The sequence below is a fragment of the Dermochelys coriacea genome, chromosome 4, assembly GCF_009764565.3.
Source record: "Dermochelys coriacea isolate rDerCor1 chromosome 4, rDerCor1.pri.v4, whole genome shotgun sequence".
NCBI lineage: Eukaryota > Metazoa > Chordata > Testudines > Dermochelyidae > Dermochelys > Dermochelys coriacea.
Window position 1 is genome coordinate 64,518,899 of NC_050071.1, and position 24,631 is coordinate 64,543,529.

Here is a 24,631-nt window from a genome sequence, read left to right on the forward strand (position 1 = left end):
ATCATCTATAAAAGAAGATTCCAGGTTTGTCACTCTGAAACCTAGAATGTCTGTTGAGTCATTGTTAAGAGACAGAAACAGCTACAAGCAACAAGCATGGCCGTGAGTTCTTTTTGTTTAGAATATCACCAGGTTCAATCATCACTGGGATCTGTGGTCTGTTATTGTCCAATTTTTAAGTGCTCAGCAATTTTGACTTTACAAATTACAACTGAGTGACAGCACAGGCTTCCAGCTACAGTAAGGCATGTATGCATGCCATGCAAGAGTACTAGACCACTGAGATTTTAGCGGTAACTCAACTAATTCCCACCTTACTCTCCAGCTGATTTGCAAGCAGTAATTTTGTTGATTGTATGAGAAAGACTGCACAGATTATTTGACCCAACTGCCACAGTTCTTACAGTACAAGCTTTTACCCATAGTTTTATAAAGGATAGGGATAAAACCATATCTTATTTTTTCTCACCTTGTGTGTAATAAAAGGTGGAAAAATAGCTACCCCGACAGCCATCCACCAACAATCATAAATATAAGTTCCTACAGAAAAAGTTAATATACCAAAATCTCCTTGATTTTGCTGCTTGAAAGAGAACTCCCATTAGAAGTATCTTGCTAGTTTGGCAGATATGTTCTTTTACAGAATCTCTCAAGGACCAAAGGGAACCGCATTGGGGGAAACAAATGAAGTATATCAAGGAACTATGGAAACATTAATCTAAGGAAGTCAGAGGTAGTACACTGGAAGGAGCATGTGAATTAGTATCCCTCTTCTCAGGAGTAGCACATACTCTCCTGTAGAGTTCTACATCTGCTATATGGCATGTAGGGCAATGGCCAGACCCTGGCCTAGGCCTGCCTCTGTGGGGCAGTGTGTGCCTTCAGCAGCATTGGACAGCTGCACCTGTGCTCCAGGGCCCAAGCACCCAAGTTATGGTTGCATCCTGCATGGATGAATTAAACAGGGAAAGAAACTCTGTATCCTCTTTCCTCACAGAGCACCTATGTTAGAGTTGCCACAATTTGGCCCAAATGGCCTTCAATCTAACCATGAAGACTTGAATACATAAAATTCTGAGTTCCGTGAATCCACTACCTGTGAAGTGCTCTGACATTCCCTGTATCTACTCAGAGAAGCAAAGCAGAGTTAGAATTTTCAACTAAGTTACAAGAGATGGGATGTATCCATGAAACAGAAAGGTGGAACAAGTGGTTAAGTAAATAGACCAGCACAGATCCTCCTGGAATTTCCGTAGTCAATTGGACTCCTGTGTGGAAAGCCTTGTGCTATGTATTTTACTTAACCTAATTCAACGCATTATCTCACGATTGCATGCTGGAATTATCCATGTCTCTAACCTGTGTCAGCACTGATTGATCCAGCGAACCCAAAACTATAATGCAAAACTGAGAGCACTGAGCTTTGAAGAGAACAAAAGCAGCAATTAGTATAGTTCTATCTTTTCAGAGTTCCCTAGTACTTGTTGAATTAAGAAGCATAGGGAAAAAAAAATCCTACTCTCGCTATTTAATTCTTCTCCGTATCCTAGAATAGATCACAAGAGACATTTTATGCCAACTTTCCGACAATCACTTGGCAACATTGTTGGTTTCTGAATAAACCACGAGATCATACTATAGCTGTTAAGCTTTCCACATTATGCAGGAGTGTTTAAAATTTAATGTACAATTTTAAATGCACTCTGCTGCTTTGCTAAGGCTTTAGTTAGTTCAGCACTAGCAATTAAAAAAAATCTGTCAGAGCTGGCACCAAGCTAAGCTCCTTCTCCCCCCAATCTTAAGAGGCCCGTTGGAAATCATTTTCAGAAATAAAGCATTGTGAAGAGTCAACTCAGGCCTGGGAAAGCAGGATGGGTGCCTCTGTGGTGATGTTACAGAACAAGAGCTATGTGTGAGGAGAAGGAAAGAAAGAGCAGCAGATAGGAAAGGGTGGGGTGGGAGGAATAAGCAGCACTGGGCAGAGATGGAAGATGTGAAGAAAACTAAGAAGGGGGATTGGAAGAAAAAACTTCTTGGTTTTCTTTTAAAGATGTGTCCGTAGAGACTATGAACAGTAGCCAAACATCCAGCCACAACATTCAAGTTTTAGAAGAGATTCACAAGCTCAACTTTATAACAAAAACAATCTATTTGACATTTATGTTAACTACATAACAGGGCATCCATCCCAGGCTCCAAACACCCTGACAACCACACAGAAATGCAATTAATATACAATAGATCTTAACAATAGGCCTACTGAGAGGACTACCATATCAGCAACATGGATGTAACAAAAACTACCAAACAAACCATCACCAGAGACACCTACTTCACCCATCTCCATTCCCAATAGTCCAGGAAGAAAAGATTGGATTTGTAATGTACCCTGAAAAACTCACGCTGCTCCAGATCCAGGGGGTAGTTCCAAAAGCTTGGATTCCTAATGGAGAATACCCTGTTAGATATCTTCTCTCTTTCACACAGACAAAACTTCATCTCAGGGGCCTCCACTGATTGCAAATATGGCAGCACCTCATGAAGAGAGAAATGGTCTCAGACATATATGTCTCAGGCTATTGAAGGCTTTATGGCCCAAAGCCATCATTTTAAAAAACAACAACAAAATGAAGAAAAACAGTGATCTCTTGGTGACTGATGAAGATCAAATATCCACACGGATATTATTAGCTCTGATTTCTACCTTCGATACCGTTAGCCATGAGGTGGTGACGACTCATTTGGGAACCACTGTGGATGAGGTTGGGGTTACTTGAGTTACTTTTGTGCACTTTGTTGGGTGTTCTTTTTTTTTTTAATGCTTTTCATCAAAGGATCCAAAACCACATCAAACATTAATGAATGAAGCTTCACAAGACTCACGTGAGGTAGACAAATTGTATTTCCATTTTACTAATGGGAAAACTGGGACATAAGTTTAAGTGGCTTGTCTAACTCACATAGCAAAGCTCTGGAAGAGCCAGAAGCAGACCCCAGAATTCCTGGCTCCCATCCATGCACTTAGATCACTAGTATCCTTTCAACATGGCACTATCATCTTGTATAATAGTATTAGTATTCATGAAAAAGAACTGTGGTTATAATTTTTACTATAAGTTTTTGAGGTTACAAATATATCGCTCTTAGCAGGGAAATTCACAGCCTTGGGTTCTTCAGTTCAACATAAATTCTAATGATTCAATCCCATGAGAAGTGAAAAGATTCCAAGCATGATCAATAGTGCATGTCAGTTCTATTTTTGTTTTAATAAGAAAATCCCAAGGTATCTTATATAGTCTGTTCTCTCCTGCTTTTTAGACAAATATGCAGAAAGAACAAATACACTCCTACTTCGATTTGAACTTCTCTGTAATTGGATGCCACTAATGGAACTAGTGAAAATTATAGAGTGGAGTGACATCTTAGCCCTGGTCTACACTAGGCGTTGAGATCGAATTTAGCAGCGTTAAATCGATGTAACCCTGCACCCATCCATATGACGAAGCCCTTTTTTTCGACTTAAAGGGCTCTTAAAATCGATTTCCTAACTCCACCCCCGACAAGGGGATTAGCACTGAAATAGGTTTTGCTGGATCGAATTTGGGGTACTATGGATGCAATTAGATGGTATTGGCCTCCGGGAGCTATCCCAAAGTGCTCCATTGTGACTGCTCTGAACAGCACTCTCAACTCACATGCACTGGCCAGGTAGACAGGAAAAGACCCACGAACTTTTGAATTTCAATTTCCTGTTTGGCCAGCGTGGCAAGCTGCAGGTGACCATGCAGAGCTCATCAGCAGAGGTGACCATGATGGAGTCCCAGAATCGCAAAAGAGCTCTAGCATGGACGAAACGGGAGGTACAGGATCTGATCACTGTATAGGGAGAGGAATCCGTGCTATCAGAACTACGTTCCAGTTTTCGAAATGCCAAAACATTTGTCAAAATCTCCCAGGGCATGAAGGACAGACACCATAACAGGGACCCAAAGCAGTGCCATGTGAAACTTAAGAAGCTGAGGCAAGCCTACCAGAAAACCAGAGAGGCGAACAGCCGCTCCGGGTCAGAGCTCCAAACATGCCGCTTCTATGATGAGCTGCATGCCATTTTAGGGGGTTCAGCCACCACTACCCCAGCCATGTTGTTTGACTCCTTCAATGGAGATGGAGACAACACGGAAGCAGGTTTTGGGGACAAGGAAGACGATGAGGAGGCTGTAGATAGCTCACTGCAAACAAGTGGAGAAATCGGTTTTCTCCGGTGTTTCTCACCCTGAACCTGGAGCCAGTACCCCCCAAACCCACCCAAGGCTGCCTCACGGACCCACCAGGTGGAGAAGGGACCTCTGGTGAGTGTACCTTTTAAAATACTATAAAAGGTTTAAAAGCCAGCATGTTTAATGATTAATTTGCCCTGGCATTCATGGCTCTCCTGGATGTACTCCCAAAGCCTTTGCAAAAGGTTTCTGGGGAGGGCAGCCTTATTCCATCCACCATAGTAGGACACTTTGCCACTCCAGGCCAGTAGCACGTACTCGGGAATCATTGTAGAACAAAGCATTGCAGTGTATGTTTGTTGGCATTCAAACAACATCTGTTCTTTATCTCTCTGTGTTATCCTCAGGAGAGTGATATCATTCATGGTCACCTGGTTGAAATAGGGTGCTTTTCTTAAGGGGACATTCAGAGGTGCCCGTTCCTGCTGGGCTGTTTGCCTATGGCTGAACAGAAATGTTCCCCGCTGTTAGCCATGCGGGGGGTTGGGGGGAGGCAAAATGCGACCTTGTAACGAAAGCACATGCGCTATGTATGTAATGTTAACAGCAAGGTTTACTGTGAAAGAGTGTACCCATTGTTCTATAAAAATGTGTCTTTTTAAACACCACTGTCCCTTTTTTTTTCTCCACCAGCTGCATGTGTTTCAAAGATCACAGGATCTTCTCCTTCCCAGAGGCTAGCGAAGATTAGAAGGCGAAAAAAAAACGCACTTGCGATGAAATGTTCTCTGAGTTCATGCTGTCCTCCCACTCTGACAGAGCACAGATGAATGCATGGAGGCAGACAATGTCAGAATGCAGGAAAGCACAAAATGACCGGGAGGAGAGGTGGCGGGCTGAAGAGAGGGCTGAAGCTGAAAGGTGGCAGCAGCGTGATGAGAGGAGGCAGGATTCAATGCTGAGGCTGCTGGAGGATCAAACTAATATGCTCCAGCGTATGGTTGAGTTGCAGAAAAGGCAGCAGGAGCACAGACCGCCGCTACAGCCCCTGTGTAACCAACCGCCCTCCTCCCCGAGTTCCATAGCCTCCTCACCCAGACGCCCAAGAACGCAGTGGGGGGGGCCTCTGGCCACCCAGCCACTTCACCCCAGAGGATTGCCCAAGTAACAGAAGGCTGGCATTCAATAAGTTTTAAACTTTTAAAGCGCTGTGTGGCCTTGTCTTTCCCTCCTCCACCACCCCTCCTGGGCTACGATGGTAATTATTCCCCTATTTGTGTGATGAATTAATAAATAATGCATGAATGTGAAGCAACAATGACTTTATTGCCTCTGCAAGCAGTGATGGAAGGAAGGTGGGGAGGGTGGTTAGCTTACAGGGAAGTAGAGTGAACCAAGGGGCGGGGGATTTCATCAAGGAGAAACAAACAGAACTTTCACACCGTCGCCTGGCCAGTTATGAAACTGGTTTTCAAAGCTACTCTAATGCGCACCACAGCATCCTGTGCTCTTCTAACTGCCCTGGTGTCTGGCTGTGTGTAACCAGCAGCCAGGAGATTTGCCTCAACCTCCCACCCTGCCATAAACGTCTCCCCCTTACTCTCACAGATATTGTGGAGCGCACAGCAAGCAGTTATAACAGTGGGAATATTGGTTTCGCTGAGGTCTAACCGAGTCAGTAAACTGCGCCAGCGCGCCTTCTGAACTAGCTCAGCCTGTAGTTGAACAGCTCCTGGCTATTCTCCAGGCTGCCTATGTATGGCTTCATGAGCCATGGCATTAAGGGGTAGGCTGGGTCCCCAAGGATAACTATAGGCATTTCAACATCCCCAACAGTTATTTTCTGGTCTGGGAAGAAAGTCCCTTCCTGCAGCTTTTGAAACAGACCAGAGTTCCTGAAGATGCGAGCGTCATGTACCTTTCCCGGACATCCCACGTTGATGTTGGTGAAACGTCCCTTGTGATCCACCACTGCTTGCAGCACTATTGAAAAGTACCCCTTGCGGTTTATGTACTCGCCGGCTTGGTGCTCCGGTGCCAAGATAGGGATATGGGTTCCGTCTATGGCCCCACCACAGTTATGGAATCCCATTGCAGCAAAGCCATCAACTATGACCTGCACATTTCCCAGGATCACTACCCTTGATATCAGCAGATCTTTGGTTGGTTGGCTACTTGCATCACAGCAGCCCCCACTGTAGATTTGCCCACTCCAAATTGATTCCCCACTGACCGGGGGCTGTCTGGCATTGCAAGCTTCCACAGGCCTATTGCCACTCGCTTCTCAACTGTGGGGGCTGCTCTCATCTTGGTATTCTTGCGCCTCAGGGCAGGGGAAAGCAAGTCACAAAGTTCCATGAAAGTGCCCTTACGCATGCGAAAGTTTCGCAGCCACTGGGAATCGTCCCAGACCTGCAACACTATGCGGTCCCACCACTCTGTGCTTGTTTCCCGAGCCCAGAATCGGCATTCCACCGCATGAACCTGCCCCATTAGCACCATGATGCCCACATTGCCAGGGCCCATGCTTTGAGAGAAGTCTGTGTCCATGTCCTCATCACTCTTGTCAGCGCGCTGACTTCGCCTACTCGCCCGTTTTTGCCAGGTTCTGGTGCTGCATATACTGCTGGATAATGCATGTGGTGTTTAATGTGCTCCTAATTGCCAAAGTGACCTGAGCGGGCTCCATGCTTGCCGTGGTATGGCGTCTGCACAGAAAAAAGGCGCGGAACGATTGTCTGCCATTGCCCTGACGGAGGGAGAGGCGACTGACGACATGCTTTACAGGGTTGGCTTAGAGGGAATTAAAATCAACAAAGGGGGTGGCTTTGCGAGAAACAGAATGGCCCCCTCAAGGATAGAACTCAAAACCTCAAAGATAGAACTCAAAACTGGGTTTAGCAGGCCGTTGATTTCACAGAGGGAGGGAGGAGAAAATTAATACAAAACAAATCTGGTCTATTTCTTGTTTTTAGTCACTTCATCTATCTTTATACATCATGCTGGGAGCAGACTGTGCAGTACAACCGCTAGCCATCGTCACCTCCTGGGTGCTCGGCAGAAGACGGTGCAGTATGACTACTGGCTGTCGTCTTCTGCTGGCTGCAAATTAAAAGACAGTGCACTGCCGGTAGGACTCAATTGCCATGAGACGAAACAAGGGAAAATGACCTGGCTGAGTCACTCCCATGTTTGCCCAGGCACCCGGTTAAAAGAGCACCCAGGACTACGTCGACGACGGCTACCAGTCATACTGCACTGTCTGCTGCCAAAAGGCAATAAACTGCTGCTGTGTAGCAATGCAGTACCACGTCCGCCAGCACCCAGGAGACATATGGTGATGGTTAGCTGAGCGGGCTCCATGCTTGCCGTGGTATGGCATCTGCACAGGTAACTCAAGAAAAAAGGTGCAAAACGATTGTGTGCCCTTGCTTTTACGGAGGGAGGGAGGGAACGGGGGCCTGACGATATGTACCCAGAACCACCCGCGACAATGTTTTAGCCCCATCAGGCACTGGGATTTCTACCCAGAATTCAAATGGGTGGTGGAGACTGCGGGAACTGTGGGATAGCTATCTACAGTGCAAAGCTCCGGAAGTCGACTGTTGCCTTGGTACTGTGGACACAGTCCCCCAACTACATGCACTTAGAGCATTTGTGTGGGGACACACACACTCGACTGTATAAAAACGCTTTCTACAAAACCGACTTCTATAAATTCGATCTAATTTCATAGTGTAGACATACCCTTAGGTAAATTCATCCTATGCTGACTCAAAACATGGGGCAAACAGGATCCACCACATTCAATACATTCTAAAATAAGCTTTTTTTAAAAAAAAAAATCCTAGGTGCCAGACTCCAGCTAGCCAATCTCAAGAGGTGTCTTCCTGCCTCCCCCCTTAAATTGAAATGCCTCCATGATAAGCTTCTTGTTCATATTTGGTTTTAACAAAGCCATAATTGCTAATATTTTAGATAAGTAGGTCATAGTAAATACAAGGTGATACAGACTGATGTAAAGTGTAAAAATTAAGGCCTCCTCAGGGGGAGAGGGAAATCTTACTTTATGCTTCTGCTTTTATTTTCCATAGAATACAATGACTTTATCAAAATACTTTGAGACATTTTCAAGTTATAGGACCCAATTCTCATTTACAGTAAGATCCCTTTAAACCGTTCTGTCAATGTAAAACAGATGTAATCTAATTGTATAAAAGTCCACTTTAGGACTTTTATATAATACCAGGGTTATTTACACCACCCTTAGTGCAAGTGTGAATTAGAACCATATCATAGAGTTTATATACAATAGTCTTGAGGTGGCCAGTTGAAATCATATTTGGAATGAGGATAAAATAAATAAGCTATCATACAGGGATCTGACAGGAATGCATCTTAAGAGACTTTGACATGTTCACTATTTAGTTTGCTCATGATGGAGGAAAAAGGGTATGATTTTTAAACTCAGGTTATGAGTTATAAAAATGACTGACAGTGCTCTGTCTCTAAATAAGATCCTTTCTTTCAATGGGCATGGACCTCTAAAACTCATGAAGGATGTTAGTAATATGTTTGCTTTTCCCTCAGGTGAAATTCCAAAGGAGGAACTTTAATCCTGTTTGTGGGAAGGTGGAGTGGAATGAACAACGCTTGTTAGAACAAGAGCATACAAAGGCATATAACTGACACTAGCAATAACAGAATGGAAAGGACAGAAGCTGCGAAATGTCTCTTGGAAGGAATGTAATGAAGGTACAGACAGACACCACCATCCTTCATACCAGCATGCTGGCAGCTGCACACAACCCAACAGTCTGTTTCAGAAGCCCAAAGCAACACAAAATGACCTAATTAGAACCAAGATGACAGCCCCGAAAGACTCACAACAAATTAAAGAGAAGTACAACTGTTTTTAAAATAGTATATAAAACCTATATTCAGCTTTCAGCTGTATATGCAGACCCAGTGGAATGGTTTGGATATTAGCTGTGGGAAAAGTTAATTCCCCCCACTCCTGTCCTCTGCAACTCATTGACTAGAATAACAGCAGCTGCCATTCTGTATCTCTGTTTTCTGCAGGATCTCTGCAGCCTCGCCCTCTACCCCTCAAGCCTGCTCTCAAATCCCCCTGCACTGGCGTGTTTGAGGCCAGCACATAGACTTCCTCTGCAGCGTACAGAAAGTGCAGAACCTTCTCCCCATGTCTGTGCTTTCACTGTTACTGCACAACCCAGTGCAAGATCACTGCATGGTTTGAATGCACCAGAAATCCCTTGTCAGGCCCTCTAAGGCTCCGGTGAATTTCACCCTCAGTTAGTTTACATCTTATGGAATCAAAAGCCTTCTCAGAATTATCGAAGTCTGTGTTGCTAACATAGGAAAGCAAAGGTTCCAGTGCTAAGAAAGCAGCATTAGTTCAGTCACAGTGCATATAGAGAGCTAGATTCTCTTCTCACTTTCTCTGGTCTATTTTTGAAGTAAATCAGATGAAGCCAATGGAATTACACTGGTGTAAAGCAGCTTAAAAGAGAGGAGATCAAGCCCAGTGTATATAATCTTTGTATTTATATAGCACCCCAATTAACTATTTAACCTGGAAAGTAAACACTGCATACATACAACATAGCTGAGTTCATATTGCTAAGCTGCTGCACCAGTAGTCATTAATGGCCCTTGCTAACAATACCTGGTTCCTAGGTGTGGATAGTTTTGTTATAGTGATCCAAACCTATAAAATAAACTAGGGAAGAAGGAAGTAATAAGCAACCCAAATACAGGCAACTTCCTCAAATTACTTACCTACCCTGTTATGCTGTGATTGCAAGAATTTATAACTAGAGCTGGGCAAAAGTTTTTGTGCACATTTTTTCTTTTTCAGATAAAAATGCAGATTCAGCAACACCGAAACATTTGTAAGTTTGTATCTATTTCACCAAACTGTTCTAAAAAGATATCAAAGTCTTTCAATTTGTCATATTCAAAATGAAATGTTTTGAATTTTTTTTATTTGAAATGTTTTTGGTTGTGTCAAAGTTTCCTTTAATTTTATTAACAACCAATAAATGGCTGGTTTAAACTTGTGAAAATCAAAACTGAATATTTCAATTTCATCAAAACAAATGTTTTGTTGTACCTGAAATAAATTCTTTTGCTTTTTGGAATTACCAGTGAACTGAAAACTCATTAACTGAGCTCTATGTATAATGCTGTTATAGAACTATATTAAAGTACTGTGATATCAGAAGTGTTGTATTATATTATGATAACCCCAATAATCTCAATCTTGCTTCCACTCATTTCAGTGCAAGTTCACTGACTTCACTGAAAGCTGGACCAGGCCTAATGTTAGTTTGCTTATATAAGCCCGCTTATTGACCCTGAACTTCTATGAAAGAGCTCTTAGAACTAAAATGCAATGAAAGAAACACTCTTGCATGAGGTAATTTAGTGACAATAAAGGCAGAAACAATTTTAAGTAAAAAGAAACATGTCAATAATGAAATGGGCCTGAAGAAAAGAAACAGATAAAGTACTTAAAGTAAAATTGGGTTAAAAAAATTCCAGAAGTGAACAAAATAGACCTATGATGAAGAAATAGGTAATTACTGGCACTGACTCAGATGCTAATGATAGAGACTGGTAGACATCTAGGGCGGAAAGTAACTTTCAGCTCCCTCTTAACGCATCAAGTTAGCAGTAAAATCTGTTCCCAAGTGATTCTTTTCTATGTTGGGGGAGGGGGGGAGAGCAAGAGAGTTGCCTGTGAATTTTAGAATAAAATGAAACCTTCTTACAAGGAGCAAAGTGGAGCTTGGGCAGGATGTATAAACAGGGTCAAACTCAAAACAAGGTTTTTTTGTTTTTTAAAAAGGAGTACTCGGAAGGTCACAAAGAGATAAAGTCAAAATGTTACTGGTTTCAGATTTCAGGTGCTTTTATTTGGATGAGGTTCTTTATTGTTTTGGTAAAGAGGGAAAATATATGTTCTAAAGTTCATTGAATCATACTGTGTTTTTCAAAGTGTCTGTCTGATTAAAACTTTTTTTTTTTAGCAAAAATAGAATTGAAAAGTCTATCTAGGTAACCAGATGTTTAGGATCAGGATAAAATAAAATTGTTTCTGCCTTGACTTGTTTGTTCATATTTGCTATCAAGAACATAACCCTGTATAAAATGACTCCAGATAGTTCTCCCTGACAATCAGAAAGCTGAAATAGTCACTCTCCCACAAAATGTGTACCCAATGTCTTTTAGCTGATTATATAATGGGAGATTTTACAAGTGCTTGCAGATGGCTGAGATAAACAATTAGTTCAACTTCTAGGTATCTCAGGTTGATCTGAACTGAACAATTTACATCTGTTTGCTTTAAAAGGCAAAGTATTGGCTTTTGTACAAGGAGGAATAGGGGCCCGGAGCAACTGGTTTGCTTTCATCCATGTCTTCTGAGAAAAGTTGTTCCCTGAGGAACTGAGTCAAGATTGTCAGTTTCTCTGTGAAGAAATTATGGCTCATTCATTCCCCATGTCATAATGTGGTGCCGTTTTTCCCTCTTATGATTCTAGAGTCTCTTAGCAATAGCATTGACCCCAAGATCTGGAGAGCAGCTCTAATATCAGAAGCTGTCACTCTGAGTAGCTGTCAAAATCAGCTGGCTGTAAATTATCACTGTAGATCATTAATATGAACACCAACCAGCTAAAGAAGTGCAATCTGCTTGACTCTTTTCTCTAGAGAGCAAGTGCACCACTTTTGCAAAGCTCCTAACTGAATAATAATGGTATATTATAAGAAATGGATAAAAAAGCAGAATGATCTTATAAACAATATTCAATCTTTGCTGAACTTGCATCATCTTAGCCATGGAGGCCCAACCTTTTAGAAGGATTTGGGTGGTGTTCAGCTGAGTGCAGCAATGCCTCACCCACTGCCTAGTGGAATTTTCAGTCCTAAATTAGGCAGCTTCATGACCCCTCAGCTCCCTATGGAATGCATGGGGAGAATTAATCACCTAAGAAAGATTTTCAGAAACTGGCCAGCTGAGTGAGGAGCCATCTAAGCAAACCAGGAGTGAGGTGCCAAGGAGAGGAGCTTAGGTGTTTAAGCATCTGATCTGGCAAACCTGTTTGATGAGCAAAGGATAGAAAATTGCTATGCCTAATGCAAGAGCACCTCATGAATGGAAAGCTTCCAAGGGACTTTCATTGATGCCAATTTATAGAGCTCAAGGATAACATCATAATTACAGTCTTTGGAGTGCAATGAGGTTTAGTTAAATATTGTAACAATTGTAATACAGAGATGGATTTTTGACATACATTATACACTTGGTGGAAGAATGAGCTGCCAGAATTTCTTGCATCTGACAGAACATTTCATATAGGTGATTAATATATAGTGGTGCATTACCATTTTTTATTTGATCAGTTAACCAGTCAGAGTTCTACCTGGTTACAGCTTTTCTTCTCTATATGGTGATTGCCTAGCCAATCATATTTCAGAAGCTATGGGCATACTATTATGGTACTATATATCAATGTTCCCTCTAATTTTTGACTGACCGTGTGTGCAAAAAATTTCTTCTGTGCAAATTGTTGTGCTTCTGTACAAATTTTTGTGCATGCGGTGTTTTGCCATGTGTGTGGGGTTTAGGATCTGTGTGTGCACGCACACGCGCACAGCTTAGAGAGAACAGTGCTATATATGCTTTAACAGACTAGAGAAAAGATTTAGAATTTGGTCTTCTCATTTTCAAAAGACTGAAAAGAAAACAAATTCAGCTAACAAGTCTTAGAGCCCATATTCTTTCTTCAGACTCATGGGCACATTCCAGCTTGCAAAGATCCAAACACAGACTGAAGATCCAAGATGAAGGACAAAATAAAACAAATGACTGAAGATTATTTTTAAGAATAAAACATGTAATAAAATCATACTTTCATGATTTTGCATTATAATGTATATACTTTATAAAAGCAGAAAATATTTCAGTTAGATGTAAATTTGATTCTAAAATGGACATTTGAAAAGGGTTGATCCCATAAATATTTTTACTTAGTTTAAACTAAGATTTTTATCAACAACACATGTGAAAACATGTATGTTGCTATACTGAATAGGATTCACATCTTGGCAATCAGAAGCTCTCTGAATGGTGCAACTCAAGCCACAAAAGTACTACCAAGAAGTCTAGATTCAATACTTAGCTCTGGCAAAGATTTCCTGCAGGACCTTGGGCAAATCACCTAATATCTCTGTACTTCTATTTCCCATCTGTAAAATTGCACCAAGTGATTTCTGCATGAAGGTCATAATGTCTGTCTGAAAGACATGCTCAATCTCAGTAAGAGCCTGAACTGCATCCAACCATGTTTAATGATGAAATTGTACATACCCCAAACTGATTTATGCATTGTACTAACTGTATAGCAACATGATTTTTCAAGGTCAGCTGGTAAGACACATAGTGGGAAGCCTACCCCCATGTGATCAGAGGGGTATCATGTGATCAAGAGTTTTAGCTTACCTGAAAAATCTATTTCAATGAGGTTATTTCCATCTCTTTCCTTGAGAAACTGAGGCTCCACTTTAGCTGAGATCTAGGATGCAGCTGGAAAAAATCCAGAAAAAATAGTTTTTTTAATTATAGGCAACAGTTCTAAAAACACCTAGATCTATCCATTTCTGTAGCTGCTTTGCCTCCAATCCCTCACCTGCCTCCTCCCTCTTCCTAACATATTCTTCAAATTAAAAAATAATTAGGGGACTGGGCTTATGAGACTGGTAACGGAAGCCACCATCACCATCTAATAGTTCCTTGATGGCTGAGAGCATGTGAAATATGATTTGGTGGTCTCAGTCCAGTCCCTGAATGTTAGTTGTAATGCCTGTCTATTAATAGGTCCTGTAAGCCACCACCATAATGGATATTAATTGGCAATAAAGGCCAATTTACATGCAGATTGAGTGATCCTCATTTTATGCAATTGTTTCTTCCAAGTCAGGAATGAGGCCAGTTGCAGGCATCATGGAGAAACTTACAATGCAGTTTCCCTCTGCTGTACCTGTTAAGTGGTTATATAGAGGACTGTAGTCTACAGAGGTGTAAATCCAGCACGTTCACAAGCATTCAATTCATTTTTGAAACAATTAAACTAAGTTATTTTCAAATTGTATGCTTTAAAAAGAATTCAATGCTGGCCTGAGACCTGCAAACCGAGGTTTAGCTCAAAACACATTTTATGTTTGAGCTGTTAAACCCTTGATATTAAGGATTTATAATGCAAATGCTGACACAACCTTAACTCTGGCCATCTGAGTGGCACCACTATAATTAGATGACAATTTAATTATTTCAGCTGCAGCGGAACTGAACAAGTAGTGCAAGAAAACAAAAACTGCAGCATTTATATAAGCTATGGGTGAGACAAACTAATAGCAAACCAAGGTGCATGCCGTATAAAACCTGACAGAAATTGTGTCAGTGCTTCTTGAATAGATGTTTTTCCTCCTGACTCAAGAAGAACTTAATAGATAAATATATGGCACCCAGCTTTGCTTTTGGTGTGGAATAGAATAAAAAAAGTCATAATGCAGTTAGCTACTCCTTTTATTCTTCTTGATATGAGAAAGATTTGAGGCCATTCCAAGCAACACAGGATGTGTTAAACTAGAGACCAGTGACTGACTCATCAATAGATAAAAATAGATTTAAACTGAGAAACAACAGCTGAGAAAAATGAGCTTGGTAGTGGGTAGCCGATGAAAGAAAAATCAAGCCACATGAGAAAAGTTAAAGAAAGTTGTGAGAGGAGGAGCTGTTTCAGAATATGCTTCTCCCTTCAATTTATTCTGCACCCAATGTTAAATAGAATATTATATATAATGCTACTAATTATGTATAATATTGTTCATCAGCACTTGAACTGGAGGGAAGATATTTATTATAAAATAATTAGAAGCCCAAACCATATATTGTTTCCTGGACCATATCTATTCAATAATATATATGCAAAACTACCACTGGCCACCCTGATGGGGATGAAGTTAAAGCTACCTTAAAAACCATCAATGGGACTATAGGCATGAGCACGACATGACAGATTAAACTGCTGATGAACAATAAATTGAAAGGGTAAAAACTTATTTTGCTGTAAGTGGTAGTTTATCATCCATTAAGTTATGATCACTTCAAGGCTAAACAGGTACATAATTGGAGAGAGCAGTCAGTCAGCATGGATTCACCAGTAGCAGAATGAACAGCTAGCCCGAAGGCACAATGTGAGCTCTCAAGTGTTTCTCTTTGAACTTCTCTGACACAGGGCATGTCTACAGGGCAACGTAAGTCCATGCTTGAACCCGGGCTCAAACCTAACACCCCTTACGTCTACACTGCAATTGCACTAATCCTGGACTCCGAACCAGAATCCCAGGACCTTGCAGAGCAGAGGGTCCAAGCTCAAGTCAAGCTGGAACCCAGGGTCTGAGCCCTATGGTTTTGCACGGTAGGCCCAGTTCTGCTTGACTCAGGTCCCAGGAGTCAGCCAAGTACCCCACAATTCCCTAGGACAACTTAGTCCTCTCTATTTCAACAATCTGCAATCCACTCTACTGAAAATGGAAGCTGCCCTCCCCACCCCTGTTTGGCAAACAGCAGCAGCTCGGGTCAGCATTAACCCATTCTCTTCTGATCACCCATCTGCAAGCATGCTATCAGAGAGCCTCACATGGGTTTGTCACATAGAGCAAACTGATCAAGCCTTTTTTGCTAAGTGAGCTGCTTCATGGTCATGGAAGTAGCCAGATTTTGGTGAATCTCTGGTGCGAGGCAAGTAAAACTGTGGACTTCAGCAAAAGCACCAGGAATAACAACACGTACCAGCAAATAGCTAAAAGGCTGGCCACTCTGCAAATTTTCCAAACAGGTGATCAGTACAGGGAGCGTATTAAGTACTTAGCTGAAGGGTGAGTACTGGAAGATCAGGGACAAGAACTGCACCTCCAGCAACTTGCCAATGAAATGCCCATTATATGACAACTTTGACCAGGTTCTGGACACTGCACCCAGGATGAAGCCAACCATGCTTCATGACAACCTGATCAGCAGTGATTGGGCCCTGAATGCACCCTGGGGACTGATGGGAGCCAACAGCAGGCTCCCAGTAAGCAGCAGAAAGTGACTCTTAATGAAACCAGGCTCAGAGGAGGCTGTGGATCAGAATCAACAGCAAATACTTGGTCCCTATTTGGAAGAGCTGTTTGATTTCCCTTCCTTCCCCCACAAAGAACAGCCCGCTGATGAGCCTGCAGAAACTCCAGTGGAGACAGAAGCTGCCCTGGAGCTCAGTAAGTGTATGGCTCAAATTTAGAGTTTATTATTACAGTAATGGGAGGGATTTCTGCTGTAAGAAAAAAATGCAAAAATGATAAACCCTGGCTACCAGCATTTGGCCACTAATGGCAGATTGTATTACACAGCCTAGTGTCCCCCACAATGAGGAGTTAAAAATGGTGACTTAGAATTCAAAACATTCATAAACAACTGTAAAGGTTATTTTAACTGTTAAATCACAGGTGTTTGGTAAGGTCATTCTGGTTTTCCTTTTCAGTTATAAGAAATTTGACACTTTGTAATCACTCTTCCTGGGTTTATGGAGCCACTTCTACTTCCAAATCTAGTGCATTTCAGTTAGGGGTTATCCATGCAGTCTGCAGGTCACAAAATCATTTCACCAGAGTATAAATGTGGTGTCAGTTTTTTTCCCAGAACTGTGCCAGGTGGAGTAAAGCTGCAGAGTTAAGCCATGTGTGAGCTAACACTGCATCATGTTAATTCTCTCATGGCTGCTGATTGCTGCAAAGTTCTCCAGAAGCGGGAACTCCAGATTGTTAGTCACATTGTGGGGAAGGGTGTATTTAGAACCAGGCTCCTGCTGCCTTGCCACCACCACAGCATGACCACCCTGCAATCTGCTGTCAGCCCAGCAGGAGCTTGGACATCTCCATGTTAGGGTGGCCCAAGCATTCAGGGCTCATGAGCAGCTGACAGGGCAACTACACCCCAGGCAGGCTTCCTTCTTCAGCGGAAACCTCTACCCACCTCCCCTGCTGTCAACTGAGGGGAAAAGGGGCAAAGAATGGGGACATGCAGTGATAGAAGGATTGTGTTGGGTATTAACTATTCCCTGCATGTGGTTTTATAATGGCAGCTGGCCTTCCCAAGTCTGAGTGTTTTAGTCTTTTTAAGACATGTTTACAAATAAAGCACATTATTGTTTTCAAGAAAATTTATTTCTATCACGGCATCACATTCTGTAATCATGATTTGAGTTAATAAAGCTAAAAACATGTTCAGGAACAATTAAGTATTAATAAGCAAACAGTATTCCTCTGTTTAGCTAGGTACAGCAATTAACATTTCAATAAATGCCATCTATACACCTACTCTGCCCTCTTCTCCCCCACAACCAAATTCATTATTCATCATGTCATTCAGACTTACATTGCATAGCAATCAAGCCCACGCCCTACCAAACACTGCCCCTCTCCCCAAATGAGCCACTTTTCCCCCCACAAGCACATTCGTACGGTACTATTCCCCCTCTTCCATTGGTCTATGCAAGTCCAAAATGGGAGAGCTCAAAGCATCCCCAACTTTTGCTGCCTGACTTCTGTACACCCCGCACTTTCTGGCTGAGGGAACATAGGTCCCATTCAGGGGGAAATGACTCACCTCTGGTTTCACAAAGGTGTGATTAGCACAACAAGCAGGGGCAGGACTGATGACACAGGAATCCAAATGGATTTGTAGACACCTCCAATGTGATTTTAATCTTCCAAAAGCACATTCAATAGCTATTCTACAGCTGCTGAGAGTATAATTAAACCTTTTTTTTAATTTTGGCTAGGGCCTCTGAAATCAGGGTAGGGTTTCATAAGCTAAGGCAAAAGTGGATTATTGAGGGTCCCCCAGAACAACAGTGGGGACAGTAACACCATTTATGTCAATGTAATCTGGTGGCAATAGTGCCCCAACCTGTCCATGAATGTAGGGTCCAGAGAGGCAAAAAAATTCTGGCATTGTGAATTTTTCCTGTACAGCCTACACTGACATTCATAAAAATGTCTCTGTGGTCCACGAGTGCCTGCATAAAAATGGAGTAGTGACCTTTGTCGTTTATGTACTCGTGTGCTCCTCAATAGCCCTGGAACAATTAGGAAACCCCATTCTCTCAAAGCCAGTAATGTGCTGACTTGTTATCATATTAGCTAATTTCACAGTTAACTGATTTAACAGCATGTTCTGGAGATCAACAAATCTGGGCTCCATTTGACTAAAATGAGGAGTAAATTCCAGAGTCAAGGATGCTTCATCCATGCTTCAACATGCTACAGGTTAGTTTTTGTAATGATTGTAAAAACAACGAGGAGTCCTTGTGGCACCTTAGAGACTAAGGTGCCACAAGGACTCCTCGTTGTTTGTGCTGATACAGACTAACATGGCTACCAGTCTGATACCTGTGATGATTGTGTTGTTCTTTACAGTAATCTGGACTCAAATCATTTAGGGCCCTAAAGATCAAAACTAAGACCTCAAACTTTATCCACCAGGTAACTGGAAATCAGTATGCATTACAGAGCTTGAGCGGTCTCTTTGATTTAAACACAGTTTAACAATTAACATCTGCATTTACAAAGGTGAAATTTTCTACTCATCTTTTGATACATCCTCATGTTGAACACATTTTTGTAATCCATTTTTGAGCTGACAAAAAATTAGTTGTAGTATGAGTCACATCATAGACAACATTGCAATCTTATTGCCAAGTGCAAATTAAAAACAAAATTATTGGTTACTGCTACGATTTGGATATTCAGAAATTACTGGGGATCCAACATGATCAATAGATTGCAAAGCTGAGTAACAAACAGTGGGTATACTCCTTTCATTGAAGAATATTTGTGGTTGCTTCTCTAAATCTCAGTGTTAACCAGAATGAGTCCCAGCCAGCCAGATCTCATCCAAGCTCCAACCTCAGCTAAACACCTACTAAAGTACTGAATGTACTTCCTGGGTCAGATGTCATAGAAATGAAGAGATTTATAATTGTTTGGCATTGTGCTAAAAAAAGAATAGACATGAGTGGACTCGAAGAGCTAACTGAAGCTTTTCAATATTTTTGAGAGCTAGAGACTTGCCTTCCTCTGAAGCAATGAGCATGGAACACTATTGCCTAGGATTAGGTGATTAGTTTTCCATTACATCCTTTTCCTCTGATTGCTGAGGTTGGATTCCAGAAGGCTCTATTCCTATCTGACTTCTTCATCTACTCTCTTAATAATGTTATGCGTTCTTCTACTAAAGGTCCTGAAGACAACTGCTACTTCAAATTTGCATTGACATTTTATATCTGCTTCTGTGTTTTTCTTAGGTATTCAGTCTGTATGACATTATTTCACTGCCTAGGGTAAAAACACACACACACACACACATATATACATCACTGATCTTTCTACTGTTGCACTAAAACCATAATATGTCTGTTTTCTACTACCAGTTTCAAAGTGAGATTGCAATAAGACACTATTTTCCAGCTAAGCATATTTAAATATTGCATGAACCTGGCTCCTTTCCGATGCACATTTTATTAAAACCAGCTGTGAAGGAATTATTGAACATGCTAAAAATGGCTTTTGAGAGCAGAATGATGAGTTTTGTCCATTTTCAATTCACAGGCTGAGCTTTGACTACATTTCATATTCCAGGAATTCATTTGCCTTTCACAGCAGATCAGCTTTATACACCGAAGTCTCTTAATGACTTCAGAAACATCATTTCTGAGAACTGCAGGAAATCTAGGTCAAGGTCTGATTGTAACAGAATTTACTTACATGAGGAATATGCTCTTTATGAAATAATAAATAATATGAATACAAGCCTCAGTGAAGTCAGACTGTGGAATAAAAGCTAAGTAATGTAATTATATTTGAAAATAAAATTATACAAATAGGAAAACTAATTTATTTACATAAATTGTCTGATATTCTGAAAGTAAAACATCTGTTGGGATTTTAGCCTAGTCATATACTCAAATGGATTTCCTCCATTCCTGATGGATTGACCACCTGTTATATTTTACAAAGAAATTTTAATTCATCTTCCTACATCATATAAAGTTCTAGGAGGCAATTTCATCATCATCTCCGAAACATTCAATTTTATGTACATCAAATAAACTATTTTCTCTGGGGATAATTTTGACTTCTTTATGATTACTCATTTGCAAAAAAAAAAAATTTGAATATTCTAAACAACAAGGTTGTATTCGAGTCCACATTTGCATACTAATGGACATCAGTATTTCAATGTTTACTGCTATCTTACAGGTTGTATACAGCCCACCTCTTCAATGTCATATATGTTTATTAGAAATTAATATTACTATTTTATGCATTCACAGCCTGAGAATGGTATTATATGGATAAACATCATTCCTAAAAGAAGCATGTTTGTGAATACTGTATTAAATTAGTGCTCAAGGGGAACAATGTAAGAAGAGAAAAATACTGCAGCTGAATTCACTTTGCAATTGTGCTGATATTAAATACTCAAAGATCTAATTATATGTATTCTTCTAGCCAGAAGAATCTGTGACCCGGTAATAAGGGTACACAGAGAAGACCTGGGATCTGGAATAAACTTAAGATACTCCGACAGAGTTCTGTTCAGTTCTATCTATTGTCTTATGCTTTGCATATCACCATAATATCTTAGTCCCTTCAAATATTTAAATAATCTTTCTACTATATAGTGGCCTTTCTCCACAGTAGTAATGCATCTGATCCCAAGGAGAGGCTTGCGCCAGCATCCCCAGGGAGAAACCATATTGGATAACTTTATGTTGATGGGGGTATTCTTCTGTGTTCCCAACCAATATAAAATGTGGAGCTAGAGATTACATACCAAAGCTAGAACAACAAATGTGTGATCCAGATTTAAATAAAAAGGATCAACCTCTAAATTCAAAGCTATTATCTCATCTGTATTCCATTCTTCCCAGTCCCCCCAAGGAGCAGGCTTGTTGGGGACAAGAGGGGTCATATCTAGAGCATCCTGTGTTGCAGGCACCCCTGGCCTCAGTAAAGGCACCCCAAAGAATCAGGGGAGCATAAAGCATCTTAGAGATACCTTTGTCCCCTTCTTCAGTGGCACCAAGCAGAGCTCTGATTTTGGATATCTTTAAAACTTCAGTCTGCAGCTCTGAATAACTGGTTATCCATGAGCATAAATGTCAGCTATTGAATGAAATCTGATGGGGACAATAATCAGAAATTTTGTCTTCTCTGAATTCCTGAGAGAAGGACTTATTTTTTCCTGAAAATGCAAATTACAATTCTGCAAAAATATCAGAGAGGATTCAGCCCAATTGTGCAGCTAACTCTCTCTCTCACTCACCCCTCTTCTCCACCCCATGAAGTCAGTATGAGTTTTGAGTGAAGAGTATAGGGTCAGGTCCTATATTAGTGATTACAGAAATAGTTTCTCAATATTTAAAAACTAGAGAGACATATGACAACACAAACTGAACAAAAAATGAACAATGGACAAAAAAAATGTTTAGGCTGCCACGTAGAGAGAAGGAGTGGATAGTTAGGTTTGCTTTTGAGAATCTCAGTTGAGGCATCTGATGAAAGTCATGGTGGCAGTGATAAGAAGTACAGGAAAGACCCTTTTGTGGTCACATTAATCTTGTGCTGTATATTTTTTTGTATTAAAAAACTAATAACTTTCTCAGCAGAAAAACAGGTCTTTAAAAATGTAGCAGAATGAAGAAGGAAGTGGGGGTTTTTTCCCATACACAAATATTTTCTCCATTGTTTACTCAGATATGTACCATCCTTCTTTGGAACATTCTAAATGCATTACTGGGAAACTTTTTAAGTTCATAGTCATTTTCTGTCCTTCACACACCCCCCCACCGGAAAGATAAATAAAAAGTGCTTTGTCCAAAAAGAAGAGAAAATTGCCAATGAAATAATTTTCTGCTATAAATGTGTTAGAAAAAAGGCCATCATCATCATAATTTGGATTGAAAATTGTATCCATTTCTAATGGTTAAGTGATAAGAACACTCAGGCAAAAAGGAGGCTCTATGGCCTGAGGAATCTATCTATTTTTAATCTGCCAGTCACCGTGCTCTTGAGGCACCAATGGGAACAAGCAAATTGACTCGAACACTGTTAGACTGTGAGCCAGGAGGAAAGCCACTTCAGCTCTCTGTCTCAATACTCTTATTAGTAAAGTTAAGTTAGTAATATTTACCTAACTTTTAGGGGAGCTGTGGGAATTAATTAGGTCATGTTTGTACAGTGCTTTGTAGATTACTCCTGGGGGGAATTCTGCGCCACTGCATGTGCACAGAATTCATATCCCCTGGAGATTTTTTTGCTTCCCCACAGAAAAATGACTTTCTGACAGGGAAGCTGCAAGAGCAGCTAGCAGCACAGGTACATCATTTAAGGCACCCAGAGCAGCTGGTGGAGAGGTAAATCACTGCAGGGCTGGGGACACCACAGCCAGTGGCTCCTACTCTGAGTTGGAATCAGCTGCTAGTTCCAGCTGGTCTGGAACCAGGAGAGGACGGGACTTCTTCCCCTGCAAGGAGTGGCTGGGGCTGTCAGATCCACCCCCAGAAACCTCCCCCAGCTGCAGGAAGCTCAGCATCCTCCCCTGCTTCCTGCCCACATCGCTCCTCAGCTGCATGGGGAGGAGACACTGTGCGGGAAGCAGCTTCCCCATCTGCCCAACCCTCGTGCATCCGGACCTCCCATACCCAGACACCCCTTCCAAGCCTCACCCTGTACACCCAGAACTCCGCAATGCTCCATACCCAAACCTCATACCATTGGACCTCAATCCCTGCATCTGAAGCCCCTGCAACCAGACCCCCTACTTCAGACCCCCACTCCTGCACCCAGACCACCCCCTGCTGAGCCTCAACCCCCTGCACAACCCTGGAGCCCCACATTCAGACCTCCACATCATTGACCCCCAACTAGATGCACCCAGACCCCCATCCCACCAAGCTCCACTCCTCCCCCAGCACTCAGGCCCCTCTGCTGAGCTCCAACCACCTTCACCTGGAAACCCCTGCAGGAACCCTCCCAATGAGTTTCTGTGCATTCAGATACCCCCACACCTAGACCCCACGGAGAGCTGCTTGCACCCAGATTGTCCCACACAGAATCCTTTTACCCACACCTAGATCCCCCACACACTGAGCCCCTCCACACTTGGACCTTGCCTGGTTTAGCCTGCCTGCCCCACACCTGGTGCACCAGGTGCAGAGGGGCAGAGCCTCAGGGTGGTTCTGGTTCAGGCCCAGGCCTTGTGCTGTGTCAGGGTTGGGTGAAGCCTCACCACTAAATCCGTGTCCCAGGGGTGGGGAGGACTGCAGGGTGATCTCCGACCTTTGTGTAGCCAGTGGCCTCTGCTCCCCAATGCCATGCTGGAGCCTCTGCATTTATTTATTGACAAATAAAATGTGCAAAATTTTAAAATATCGTGTACAGAATTTTTAATTTTTTGGAGCAGAATGCCCTCAGGAGTAGTACATGTAAAGTGCCGTATAAATATTAAGTACTATAACTTATCATCATGTTTAGAAATGACTTTATAATGATTGTCAGCCAAATGTATAGTTCTTTTTCCTTTCCTTGGATTGTTTTGAGGGTGTAATGTTTCTTGATTTGTCATAGACTTTCAGAATAAAATGGATAGTAATCTGACATGACTACCAGCTGGTTTGGATGCTACAGAAAATAAATTAAGCTGCAAAAACACAATCAATTTATAAGTAAATAAATATGTTCCTTAAATAATAAAAGGACTTTTCCTGCCCTCATATTCATTTTTAATTAGACAGCACTGTCTTTTGCCACAACTAATTGCTGAGTTTCTCAAATGAGAGGAGGTGGCACGTATTGATTTAACTGTCAGTTGAGTTCATCTACAACCAAGGAATGTGCCATTTTTGTTAGAAGTCATCCCAAAATGGCAAAGTTATAACATGCAGTACTGAGACTAACACATTTCATGAACCATGGCAAGTAGCAACTACATGCCTAGACTTTCACATCTTATTAAGATCTGTTTTAGGAGAAGCAGATCATAAGCCTTTTTTTATTTTTGGACCATAGCCAGCCCCAAAGGATTGTTTAAGGCAGTGAGCAAAACAAAACCAAGTTTCTATATTTTTGGACACACTACATGAGAAAATAGAATATGAAGTGTCCTTTGCAAACCAGAAGCTCACAGTTTGGCAAAGAGAATTTAACAGAGTTGTGGCTGGTTTTTATTAACCTTTTCTTTTTTTCTCTTGCTCCGTTTAAACAAAAATAGCTTTTTGGCT

At 41.5% G+C, this 24,631-nt stretch overlaps 1 long non-coding RNA gene across 6 annotated transcripts in view; it reads right to left on the reverse strand.

Moving 5' to 3' along the window:
* The window catches only part of LOC119854759, a 101,536-nt gene that overhangs the window by 17,274 nt on the left and 59,631 nt on the right, over positions 1-24,631 (reverse strand). For 3 of the 6 annotated variants that reach the window (XR_006280855.1, XR_006280854.1, XR_006280857.1), the window contains exon 2: positions 13,747-13,830. This is a non-coding gene — a long non-coding RNA (uncharacterized LOC119854759). Of the gene's footprint in view, positions 1-13,746; positions 13,831-13,933; positions 14,080-16,098; positions 16,232-24,631 lie in introns of those variants that run through there. The other 3 variants (XR_006280856.1, XR_005292609.2, XR_005292607.2) reach the window with 3 other exon arrangements.